The sequence below is a fragment of the Salmo trutta genome, chromosome 2 (assembly GCF_901001165.1).
Source record: "Salmo trutta chromosome 2, fSalTru1.1, whole genome shotgun sequence".
Classification (NCBI taxonomy): domain Eukaryota; kingdom Metazoa; phylum Chordata; class Actinopteri; order Salmoniformes; family Salmonidae; genus Salmo; species Salmo trutta.
In genome coordinates this window covers 71,244,849-71,258,205 of record NC_042958.1, presented here as the reverse complement: position 1 = coordinate 71,258,205, position 13,357 = coordinate 71,244,849, and positions in this window count along the sequence as shown.

Here is a 13,357-nt window from a genome sequence, read left to right as displayed (position 1 = left end):
GTTTTATATTTCTATGGTCAGAATGAACTGTTCTGTCATTCTACTGAAGCATGAGGACCTTTCTTGAGCCAATTTCTCAGCTGTGTAGTGAGGGCATTAAAAAAGTTACCAAAAAAATATTCCGTAACGAAACGCATTACACTAGTTTTCCAATCTCTCTGACATAACTACTATTCTAAAAATAAAGCATGCTGATTGCCTGCCATGCATTGCTACCTGTGAGATATTTTATCCCATCTCCAGACCATCTTGATTCATTTTGCACTATCCACCTTTACAAATTGTACTTCACAATTTTTAGGTATATCTCTCCATTCTCAAAATGTTCTACTGCACCTGGAAGGCAACTGTGAAATTGTTCCTGGGGCAGTTATCAGTCGACAGACCTGCTGGACTGTCAAACACCAATTATTGGTGACCAAAGTGAATATGCTTACAATGCAAGGAACTTTTATTTTCCTGTGAGGGAACTTTTTTTGTGGAGTTACGGTTCATACTGTACAAGCAAACCATACACACAAACAACAGGACCTAAAAAAAACAAATAAATAGTGCCGCTCTCCATGGTGCTGGCTATAGACAAGCCATAGGCTGTGCTCATTAAGCACTGTTCAAAACACTGGCACATAAGGCTTCTGCAAAGAAAGTTCATGGTCAGACTCGGGATCAGTTATTTGAACTAAGATGATATGCAGAACCACATCCATATAGAGACAATTCGCAGGCAACCCCAGGAACCACCCTAGACATACAATACCAGTCAAAAGGGTTTTTCTTTATTTTTACTATTTTCTACATTGTAGAATAATAGTGAAGACATCAAAACTATGAAATAACACATATGGAATGTTGTAGTAACCAAAAAAGTGTTAAACAAATCAAAATATATTTTAGGTTCTTCAAAATAGTCACCCTTTGCATTGATGACAGCTTTGCGCACTCTTGGCATTCTCTCAACCAGCTTCATGAGGTAGTCACCAGGAATGCATTTCAATTAACAGGTGTGCCTTGTTAATTTGTGGAATTTCTTTCCTTATTGCGTTTGAGCCAATCAGTTGTGTTGTGACAAGGTAGGGGTGGTATACAGACGATATCCCTATTTGTTAAAAGACAAAGTCCATATTATGAAGAGAAAAGCTCAAATAAGCAAAGAGAAACGACAGTCCATCATTGCTTTTAAGACATGAATGTCAGTCAATCCGTAAGTTTTAAGAACTTTGAAAGATTCTTTAAGCACAGTCACAAAAACCAACAGGCGCTATGATGAAATTGGCTCTCACGAAGACAGCCACAGGGAAGGATACCCAGAGTTACCTCTGCTGCAGAGGATAAGTTCATTAGTGCTACCAGCCTCAGAAATTGTAGCCCAAATAAATGCTTCACAGAGTTCAAATAACAGACACATCTCAACATCACAGTTCAGAGGAGACTACTTGAATCAGACCTTCATGGTCAAAATTGCTGCAAAGAAACCACTACTAAAAGGACACCAATAAGAAGAAGAGAAACATGAGCAATGGACATTACACCGGTGGAAATCTGTCCTTTGGTCTGATGAGTCCAAATTTGAGTTTTTTTTGTTCCAACCGCTGTGTCTTTGTGAGATGTACAGATGATTTCCACGTGTGTAGTTCCCACCTTGAAGCATGGAGGGGGAGGTGTGATGGTGTGGGGGTGCTTTGCTGGTGACACTGTCAGTGATTTATACAGAATTCACGGCACACTTAAACAGCATGGCTACCACAGCATTCTGCAGTGATACGCCATCCCACCTGGTTTTCGCTTAGTGGGACTATCATTTGTTTTTTAACAGAACAATGACTCAAAACACTCTGTGCAAAGGCTATTTTACCAAGAAGGAGATTGGATGGAGTGCTGCATCAGATGACCTGGCCTCCACAATCACCCGAACTCAACCCAATTGAGATGGTTTGGGATGAGCTGGACCGCAGAGTGAAGGAAAAGCAGCCAACAAGTGCTGAGTATATGTGGGAACTCCTTCAAGACTGTTGGAAAAGCATTCCAGGTGAAGCCGGTTGGGAGAATGCCAAGAGTGTGCAAAGCTTTCATCAAGGCAAAGGGTGGCTACTTTGAAGAATCTAAAATATATTTTGACCAATACCTCACGAGGCTTCTTCTCTCTATGCTGAGATCTTTCATTCTCAAAACAAGGGTCTGGGCGTACAGCCAAATTGCAGATACTGATAGTGAGGATTCGTTCAATCAGTCACTTGCATGAACAAAGAAGGTTATTAGAAAAGCACAAACAGAACACAGAAATTTATATATAAAAAAGTACCAACATTAAATGTTCCTTCACATTCTATCCTCGTATCACTTGTGAGAGAATAAGCATTACATTTTAATTTAAGCATTGAGATTTTAGCTTCTATCAAAATATTCTACACTGGTATTAAAGTAAAAGACAAAAATGACATTTCAAACCTTTCATTCTAGGTTATACAATCGAATTAGTTTGGTAATACTATCATCATAATAAAGGTTATACTCCTATTAACGTGAGTGATTTTTTTTTTAAACACACATACACAGCATGTTAAATAACACCATTTAGACAAACTAAGAAAAAACAACACGCTGCAGCCACGCTGCAGTGTGCCAATTTGGGATCCTCAACTTCCAAACACTGATTCCAACCAAGTTGCAGGCGTCCACTCTTGTCACACCCTGATCTGTTTCACCTGTCTTTGTGCTTGTCTCCACCCCCTCCAGGTGTCACCCATCTTCCCCATTATCCCTTGTGCATTTATACCTGTGTTCTCTGTTTGTTTGTTGTCAGTTCGTCTTGTCAAGCATACCAGCGTGTTTTTTCTGTTTTCTGTTTTTTTTCTTCAGCCCCTGTTTTCTAGTTATCCCTGTTTTGATCGTTCTGCCTGCCCTGACCCTGACCCTGAGCCTGCCTGCTGTTCTGTACATTTTGACACTGCCCTGGATTACTGCCTGCCCTGACCCTGAGTCTGCCTGCCACTCTGTACCTTATGGTGTCACGGCTGTCGAAAGGAGGAGCGGACCAAAGTGCAGCGTGTGTGTCGTTCCACATTTTATTTACACTGTGAAACTATGCAATACATAAATAAACTGAATGACAAAAACAACAAACCGTGACGCAGAGGTGAAACATACACTGACTCAAAGATAATCTCCCACAAACCCAGGTGGGACAAACACCAACTTAAATATGACCTCCAATTAGAGACAACGATGACCAGCTGCCTCTAATTGGAGATAAGCCCAACATAGAAATACAAAACTAGAACATAACAACATAAAAAAAAGAAACTAGAAAACCCCCCTGTCACACCCTGACCTACTCTACCATAGAAAATAACAGCTTACTATGGTCAGGACGTGACAGTACCCCCCCTCCCCTCCCCCCCCAAAGGTGCAGACTCCGAATGCATCTCTAAACAACAAAAAAAAGAAAAAAAGGGGGGGTAGGGAGGGTGACAAGTGTCTATGGTGGCTCTGGTGCAGTACAAAGAACCCTATCATCCAGCGGATCCTCCAGCAGAGGAGGCGGCTCCGGTTCGGGGCGTAACCCCCGCTCCGCCCGCTGATCCCTCTGCTTCAGTACCACCGGACCGTGGATCGTCATCGGAGGAACCGGACTGTACATCATCGCCGGAGGTTCCGGGCTGCAGACCGCCGCTGGAGGTTCCGGGCTGCAGGCCGCCGCTGGAGGTTCCGGGCTGCAGGCCGCCGCTGGAGGTTCCGGGCTGCAGGCCGCCGCTGGAGGTTCCGGGCTGCAGGCCGCCGCTGGAGGTTCCGGGCTGCAGGCCGTCTCAGGAGGTTCCGGGCTGCAGGCCGTCTCAGGAGGTTCCGGGCTGCAGGCCGTCTCAGGAGGTTCCGGGCTGCAGGCCGTCTCAGGAGGTTCCGGACTGCAGGCCGTCTCAGGAGGTTCCGGACTGCAGGCCGTCTCAGGAGGTTCCGGACTGCAGGCCGTCGCTACAGGCTCCATGCCATCACTGCAGGCTCCGCGCCATGGATCCCCACTGGAGGCTTTGTGCCATGGATCATCACTGGAGGCTCCGGGCCATGGATTATCACTGGAGGCTTCGTGCCATGGATCATCTCTACAGGCTCAGGGCCATGGATCATCCCTACAGGCTTCTTGCCATGGATTATCCCTACAGGCTCCGGGCCATGGATCATCACTGGAGGCTTCGTACGTGGAGCTGGAACAGGTCTCACCGGACTAGGGAACGTCACTGGAGGCTCCGGACTGGGGAACTTTGCTGAGAGCTCTGGACTAGGGAACGTCGCTGGAGGCTGGGTGTGCAGAGCAGGCACAGGGTATACTGGGCCGTGGAGGCGCACTGGAGGTCTGGAGCTTATGGCTGGCACAACCCGTCCTGGCTGGATGCTTACTTTAGTCCGGCAAGGGCGGGTCGCTGGCACAGGACGAACTGGGCTGTGCAGGCGCACTGGTGACACAGTGCGTAGAACTGGCGCAGGATATACTGTGCCTTGGAGGCGCACTGGAGGTCTGGAGCTTATGGCTGGCACAACCCGTCCTGGCTGGATACCCCCCGTCGCCCTGCAAGCGCGGGGCATTAGAACAGGTCACACTGGTTTGTGCTGGCGAACTGGGGGTACCGTGCGTAGAGCTGGCGCAGGATAACCTGGGCCGAAGAGACGCACCGGAGACCAGGAAAACTGAGCCGGCACAACCCTTCCTGGCTGAATGCCAACTCTAGCACGGCCACTGCGAGGAGCTTGCACAGAGCGCACCGGGCTGTGGCTGCGCACTGGAGACACCGTGCGCATTACCCGGTGCTTGACCAGTCCTATTCTCCCCACTGTAAGCACGGGGAGTTGGCTCAGGTCTCCACCCTGACTCTGCCAATCTCCCCGTGTGCCCCCCACCAAAATACTTTTGGGGCTACCTCTTGGGGCTTGCCTCGTTGCCTCGTTGCCGGGCTAGTTCCTCTTCTTGTCGCCGCTCCGCTCTCGCTGCCTCCACCTGTTCCCATGGGAGGCGATCCCATCCAGCCTGGATCTCCTCCCACGTCCAGGATCCCTTGCCGTTCAAAATGTCCTCCCAGGTCCACTCCTGATCACACTGCTTGGTCCTTTGGTGGTGGGAGATTCTGTCACAGCTGTCGAAAGGAGGAGCGGACCAAAGTGCAGCGTGTGTGTCGTTCCACATTTTATTTACACTGTGAAACTATGCAATACATAAATAAACTGAATGACAAAAACAACAAACCGTGACGCAGAGGTGAAACATACACTGACTCAAAGATAATCTCCCACAAACCCAGGTGGAACAAACACCAACTTAAATATGACCTCCAATTAGAGACAACGATGACCAGCTGCCTCTAATTGGAGATCATCCTAAACAAAGCCCAACATAGAAATACAAAACCAGCACAACCCAACATAGCAATACAAAACTAGAACATAACATAGAAAAAATAACCTAGAAAACCCCCCTGTCACGCCCTGACCTACTCTACCATAGAAAATAACAGCTTACTATGGTCAGGACGTGACATACGGACTCTGCTTTGGGCTATCAACCTCTGCCTGCCCTTGACCTGTCGTTTGCCTGCCCCCTGAGTCGTGATAACTCTGGTTGTGGGGAATTAATCCTAGCAACAGTGGCAATGTATTCCGCGAGATCCGTCATATTAGAAGACTGATCTGGGACAAAAGTACAACATTCATCGCCAATGATTGCACAAGTGCCCCCTTGACCTGTCAAAAGATAGTCAAGAGCCTCTGTTTTGCAGAGCCAATTTACGCAATTCTTTTAGCATTGCCAATTTTCTCTACGTCTCTAGAGATCTCCCGAATTTGGGCACATGCATATTGACTTTCACAGGGAAGAGAGAGAACAAGTTATAACATTTTCACACCAACCTTGATTAGAATGAGATTGGGGCAAGGTTAGCCCAAGCTAAACTCAGCAAAAAAATAAATGTCCTCTCACTATCAACTGCGTTTGTTTTCAGCAAACTTAACATGTGTAAATATTTCTATGAACATAATAATATTTAACAACTGAGACATAAACTGAACAAGTTCCACAGACATGTGACTAACAGAAATTGAAAAATGTGTCCCTGAACAAAGGGGGGGGGGGTCAAAATCAATAGTAACAGTCAGTATCTGGTATGGCCACCAGCTGCATTAAGATTGCAGTGCATCACCTCCTCATGGACTGCACCAGATTTTACAGTTCTTGCTGTGAGATGTTACCCCACTCTTCCACCAAGGCACCTGCAAGTTCCCAGACATTTCTGGGGGGAATGGCCCTAGCCCTCACCCTCCGATCCTACAGGTCCCAGACGTGCTCAATGGGATTGAGATCCAGGCTCTTCGCTGGCCATGGCAGAACACTGACATTCCTGTCTTGTAGGAAATCACTCACAGAACGAGCAGTATGGCTGGTGGCATTGTCATGCTGGAGGGTCATGTCAGGATGAGCCTGCAGGAAGGGTATCATATGAGGGAGAAGGATGTCTTCCCTGTAACGCACAGCTTTGAGATTGCCTGCAATGACAACAAGCTCAGTCCGATGATGCTGTGACACACCGCCCCAGACCATGACAGACCCTCCACCTCCAAATGGATCCCGCTCCAGAGGACAGACCTCGGTGTAATGCTTATTCCTTCAATGAAAAACGCGAATCCGAGCATCACCCCTGATGAGACAAAACTGCGATTTGTCAGTGAAGAGCACTTTTGCCATTCCTGTCTGGTCCAGCGACAGTGGGTTTGTGCCCATAGGTGATGTTATTGCCGGTGAAATCTGGTGAGGACCTGCCTTACCACAGGCCTACAAGCCCTCAGTACAGCCTCTCTCAGCCTATTGCGGACAGTCTACGCACTGATGGAGGAATTGTGTGTTCCTAGTGTAACTCGGGCAGTTGTTGTTGCCATCCTGAACCTGTCCCGCAGGTGTGATGTTCGGATGTACCGATCCTGTGCAGGTGTTGTTACACGTGGTCTGCCACTGCGAGGACGATCAGCTGCCCGTCCTGTCTCCCTGTAGCGCTGTCTTAGGCGTCTCACAGTACGGACATTGCAATTTATTGCCCTGGCCACATCTGCAGTCCTCATGCGTCCTTGCAGCATGCCTAAGGCACGTTCACGCAGATGAGCAGGGACCCTGGGAATCTTTCTTTCGGTGTATTTCAGAGTCAGTAGAAAGACCTCTTTATTGTCATAAGTTTTCATAACTGTGACCTTAATTCCCTACCTCTTGTAAGCTGTTAGTGTCTTAACGACCGTTCCACAGGTGCTTGTTCATTAACTGTTTATGGTTCATTAAACAAGCATGGGAAACAGTATTTAAACCCTTTACAATGAAGTTCTGTGAAGTAATTTGGATTTTTACGAATTATCTTTGAAAGACAGGGTCCTGAAAAAAGGAAGTTTCTTTTTTTGCTGAGTTTACAATCTAGTGGCTTTCCTCACAATTTAGGGGCATACCTCGCTAGAAGCCTCGCCTTTCCAAATCATAATTTTAACTATTGATAAATTATCCAACACACATTTAGAATGACAGTCCTTAGTGCTTCACTTTGGTTCTATCACTTTAATTTAAGACCCTGAACTTAGCATACACCGACAATGGCAGAATGTACATTTACATTGACATATAGTATATTCATCTTATATTTCTAGCATTAACTATTCTCATCAATTGTGGTAATGACAGATTGGTATCTCAATGCATTCTTAGTCTAAATTACTATACATTTCTATCACGACTCAGGATATGACCCAGATGCAAACACAGAAGGCGGATAGTACAGTTCTTAAATCATTTATTACAATCACGGGGCATGCAACGGGCAGGTCGAGGACAGGCAGAGAATGATGGGAAAGCACGCTGGTAAGACCTGACAATACAAGACAAACTAGCAGACAAACAGAGAACACAGGTATAAATACACAGGGGATAATGGGCAGATGGGTGACACCTGGAGGGGGGCGGAGACAAGCACAAAGACAGGTGAAAAGATCAGGGTGTGACACATTTCGCAGTGTGCTGACCTCCACAATCAACCTGATATCCCAAATAAACAAAAGCCTAAATCCATTACGGGCATGGTTGACCACACCCCTCCCTCCCTGCACTCATCCTTCTGCCATTTCTTCATGTTCTTCTTCAGATAGTGTTTCAGTTCGTCCTCCCAATGGCACATGTTCAAAGTAGATGGCCCTTGATAAAATCTTTCACCTGAGCCGCAATTGTCCTTTACAGTCCATTACATTTTCCTACCAGTACACCAGCAGCATGAGAGTAGTTTGCATGGAATCTCCCTCCATGCTCACTCCACGTGGACTCATGTTGCACTCCTGAGAGAAAAGGCATGAGAGAAAAGGCAGTTGATAGCGTCGACTGGATGCTGTGTACAGGTTGCTGGCTCAGACTCAGGTCTCACGGTAGAAGTGGTGAAGGACCATACTGAACGCCATTGTCGCTATTGCTTCAGCCAGTTAGAAGGGGTTGAGGTTCACATTGTTATTGGTAAAATTATCCCTTCCATGCATCTTGACACCATCTGTGGTCACCTTCGCCATAACAGACCAGAACAACAGTTTAGTTTAGGGCATTTCTGTTTCAGGAAATCCAGACAAATGATTTACTGTATGACAAATTATTACTACTACCAATATTCTTAAGACAGATTTTTTTTTAAATGTCAAAGAGAATAACAACACATAGTTGAAAAAAACATTTTCCCCTAAATTGGCTTATACCTCCTTATCATCTTGGGGATCTCACCGCAGAGTTACAGGGTCAGGGAGTTAGAGGACTAATCCTTAGGGATAAATCCCGATCATTCAGCAGACCCAATCTGGTGAGATTTGTTATTGAAGCAAGACAAAAACAAAGCACACAAAACAATAATTCAAATATATCAGTTGAAGTGGGGAAAACTTCAATCCATTTGGAGTAACTGCCAACCATTACCAACATATATTTCTTCCTTTTATAGGAAGATGTGAAGAAAATCTATTTGCATATTTACCAAAGGGCCAGGGCCCCAGGGGACTGGTAATTCCCCTTTGGAACAATTACTGACATCGTGATTCATGTGTCAAAAAACAACAATGCCTGTTAACCTGTCTGGGAACCTGGGTCGCTTGCGTCCCACCCTAGTCAACAGCCAGTGGAATCGCGTCGCGCGAAATACAAATACCTCATAAATGCTATAACTTCAATTTCTCAAACATATGACTATTTTACACCATTTTATAGATACACCTCTCCTGAATCGAACCACGTTGTCCGATTTCAAAAAGGCTTTACAGCAAAAGCAAAACATTAGATTATATTAGGAGAGTATCCTGCCAAAAAAAATCACACTGCCATTTTCAAAGCAACTAGCATGCATCACAAATACCCAAAACACAGCTAAATGCAGCACTAACCTTTGACAATCTTCATCAGATGACACTCCTAGGACATCATGTTACACAATACATGCATTTTTTGTTCGATAAAGTTCATATTTATATATAAAAACAGCATTTTACATCGGCGCGTGACGTTCAGAAAATATTTTCCCTCAAATGCTTCCGGTGAACCAGCGCTACAATTTACAAAATTGCTATTCGAAAACATTGTTAAAATGTAATATTGTCATTCAAAGAATTATAGATGAACATCTCGTGAATACAACCGCATTGCCAGATTTAAAAATAACTTTACTGGGAAATCACACTTTGCAATAAACGAGGTGCTATGCTCAGAAAAATACGCTAGGCGATACAGGTTAGCGCCATCTTGGAACCATCTAAAATCAAATATACTATTGTAAATATTCCCTTACCTTTGATTATCTTCATCAGAAGGCACTTCCAGGAATCCCAGGTCCACAACAAATGTAGTTTTGTTTGAAAAAGTTAATAATTTATGTCCCAATAGCTCCTTCTTGTTAGCGCGTTCCGAAGGCTACTCATAATGTACGAGGCGCGCCGGACTTGTCTTCACGAATGTGCAAAAAATATATATTTACGTTCGTTCAAACATGTCAAACGTTGTATAACATACATCTTTAGGGCCTTTTTCAATCAGAGCTTCAATAATATTCAAGGCGGACGATTGAATTGTCTTACTAAACGTTTCAGAACAAAAGGGTACCCATGGGCGCCCGCGTCATAGTAGTAATGGCTCTCCCTCTATGACCAACTTTCCAAGCCTCTCTTTCGGTCAGTTTCTACCATAGAAGACTCAAACCACTTTGTAAAGACTGTTGACATCTAGTGGAAGCCTTAGGAAGTGCTAAATGAATCCTAACTCACGGTGCGTTACATAGGCAAAGTGTTGAAGGTGATTCCACAAATCAGATTTCCACTTCCTGCATGGAATCTTCTCAGGTTTTGGCCTTCCATATTAGTTCTGTTATACTCACAGACACCATTCAAACAGTTTTAGAAACTTTAGAGTGTTTTCTATCCAAATCTACTAATTATATGCATATTCTAGTTACTGGGCAGGAGTTGTAACCAGATTAAATCGGGTACGTTTTTATCCGGCCGTGCAAATACTGCCCCCTAGCCCCAGCAGGTTAAATAAAAAATAAACTAATTAGAATAACAACAATTGATAACTCCATAAGGAAATAATTGTATCCCATAAGGTAATGGTTATCACGACTCAGGATATGACCCAGACGCGGATAATACAGATCTCAGATGATTTATTAGAAACATGGAGCAGGCAAAGGTGCTGGTCAAGGGCAGGCAGAGGTTCGTGATCAGGTCAGAGTCAGGCAGGCAGGCTCAGGGTAGGCAGAATGGTCAGAACAGGGAATAACTAGGAAACAGAACTAGAGAAACAGGAAGGCGGGAAAGAATGCTGGTAAGACAAGATGAACTTGCAACAGACAGAGAACACAGGTATAAGTACACAGGGGATAATGGGAAGATGGGCTTCACATTCTTGGACCCCGGGTGGTAGGAGATGGTGAAGTTAAATTGGGTGAATAGCAGGACCCATCGAGATTGCCTGGAGTTGAGGCGCTTGACGGTGCAGAGATATTCCAGGTTCTTGTGATCTGTCCATACTGTGAATGGGTGTTCCGCCCCCTCTAACCAGTGCCTCCACTCCTCCAACACCATCTTCACCGCCAGAAGTTCCCGGTTACCCATGTCGTAGTTACTTTCCGTGGGGATGAGACGATGGGAGAGGAAAGCGCAAGGATGCAGCTTTTGGGCTTGGGCCGAACGCTGGGACAGGACAGCCCCCACTCTGACGTCCGAGGCGCCTCCACCACGAACTGCTGGGACGGATCTGGATAGATTAGGATGGGGGTGGTAGTGAATTGGTGTTTGAGGTCCAAGAATGCCTGGTCTGCAGCTGGAGACCATGTAAACAGGACCTTGGGAGAGGTGAGTGCTGACAGGGGGGAAGCCCGGGTACTGTTGCCCAGGATGAACCCGGGGGTAGAAATTGGCGAACCTCAGGAAGCGTTGCAGCTGCACTCTGGAGGTGGATTGCGGCCAATCCACCACCGCTCTCACCTTTTCAGGATCCATCTGGATATTGCCTGCCACTATGATGTACCCCAGGAAGGACATAGTGGAGCGATGGAATTCGCATTTCTCCGCTTTAACATTCAGCTGATTCTCCAGAAGACGCTGGAGGACTTGTCTGACATGGAGGACATGTTCTTGAGCCGAGTGGGAAAACACGAGGATGTCAACAAGGTAGATGAATACGAACCGGTTCAACATGTCCCGGAGAACGTTGTTTACCAGGGCCTGGAACACAGCAGAAGCGTTGGTCAGTCCACGTAATGGAAACAAATTATTGTTTTATATGACATTGTTTACTTAAATCACTGGTGCTACCCAGTGAGAAATAAATGATCAAAAACGTGTCTTATTCAATTATTCATACCTCTGTTACAGCCTATTTGAGTTCACTGTGTACTGACGGCTATCTATTGTTCCACAGGAAGTTTATCTCTCACCCAAACAGATGACTTAAACACGAGAGCAATGGACCAGGCCTTGAAGAGTGAGCGGCCTCTAATTCAATATCAGTCCCATTGCTCAATCCCTCTGTCCGTCTGTCTTCAAATTACTAAAATATTGCATTATTGGAGTGCTATCTGAAAACCAATTACCATTCACTTTGTTACTTCCACTAGTCTCCATATCTGTTACCTTCAACTAGGACTCCCTTCTTCCCAATAGGAAGACCTTCTCAATCTACTGCTAATACACACAGATCACTCTCAAACAACGTTCTGCTTTTCCCCCTATTGCAAGGTTTAAAACAAAACAAACATGAACATTTCTCCATATTGGAAGGCATTGTTTTAATTTGAGTCTATCCTAACAATGTTACCTCGTAATATTTGTGACTCACCACCTGAATTTGGTCTTATGTAGCAAAATTTGAAATGGTGTTTTTTACATTGGATAAAAGTAGAGATGTTATATCACACATTGCAGTTGAGGAACAATGGGAAAGTAATTCTGCTTTGAAAGTTGATCAACTTGTAAACTCACTTTTGAGAAAATGGCACTTTGAATGTTTTGGTATGTAGTGAAGAGCTCTTTGTCTACACCCATTCAGCATCATTCACACCCTCTTAAGCTTTAGCTCCACCCATCTCGTTTCACTCTCGGAGTGTTCAGAGTGCACACTTGACACTCTGGCCAATGATTTGTTAACCTATGGATAACATGAAAACAGGCTAGCCAGCTCTGCTGGCAACAATTTAATTACGCTTTTTTGCCCGATGTTTACTGACACCGGCCATATTCAACGGGTGTTGTACACACGTCACGTAACGTTAGCTAACGAGTCAGCCAGCTAACGTTAGCTAGTTAAACAACAATGAACACAGAGCCAACAATGCCACAGTGCTGGGAGCTAACCAACCAGGTTCAATGTTGTCTAGCTAACATTAGGCTCTAACTAGAAAAGCAAATGGCTCTGGGATACGAATAGTAACTTCAGCTAGGGAGCCAGCCAGCTAATGTTAGCTAGCTAACAGCATACTTTAGCTTAAGACATATAGCTAGCTAGGTAAACAATGAACCTAGCTAGTTAAACAACATTTAAGATAAAACACGTAACGTAACGTTACGTTAGCTAATGAGCCAGCTAGCTAACGTTAGCTAGTTTAACAATGAACACAGTGCCAACAATGCCACAGTGCTGGGAGCTAACCAACCAGGTTCAATGTTAGCTAGCTAACATTAGGCTCTAACTAGAAAAGCAAATGGATCTGGGATACAAATAATGTCAGCTAGGGAGCCAGCTAGCTAACAGTACATTTTAGCTTAAGACATGTAGCTAGCTAGGTAAATAACGTTTAAGATCACACACGTAACGTTAGCTAACGAGCCAGAC